Genomic DNA, 574 nt, shown 5'->3' with positions numbered 1-574 from the left:
AATAGATCACTATTCCGCACAGTTTAATAAATGATACCAGATATATCCTATTTTCTCGTGCAGAAAACTGCTTTTGAAAATCGTTTTTAAAAAATAATTCTGTTCAAGAAATAATTTAAAACTAAAATAGACAAAAGTAGAATTCTTTTACTTTAACTTGTGTATATGTGTGTGTGTGTGTGTGTGTGTGTGTGTGACATATTTAAAGCACAATGAAAATAACTTGCTTAAGTTTTTAATAATGCCTATGTACATTTTAGGGTGTGACATAGGTATAATAAAAGACACAATAAATATATTTAAATAATATATATAAATATATATAAAAAAAACAACAACAAATATAGTTACAATATATTAATGTTCTATTTTTTTAATAATAGCAATCTCAATCGGTTGCCGGATCGTGGCAGTTTTGGATATATATTTCGATTTCGCTTATTGTTGCATTGCCATTCTTTGGAACTGTTTCTATAAATACATATATAAGCTGAACTAAATTCGATGTCTTTTCAGTTACTGGCGCATTCTTAGCAGTTCGTAAATATATATTGTAGAGGTCCAAAAAATTGAG

Source organism: Odontomachus brunneus, unplaced genomic scaffold, assembly GCF_010583005.1.
Source record: "Odontomachus brunneus isolate Ranch 3 - 2012 unplaced genomic scaffold, Obru_v1 Obru_scaffold_370, whole genome shotgun sequence".
Taxonomy (NCBI): domain Eukaryota; kingdom Metazoa; phylum Arthropoda; class Insecta; order Hymenoptera; family Formicidae; genus Odontomachus; species Odontomachus brunneus.
Note: the sequence above shows the minus strand (reverse complement) of the source record.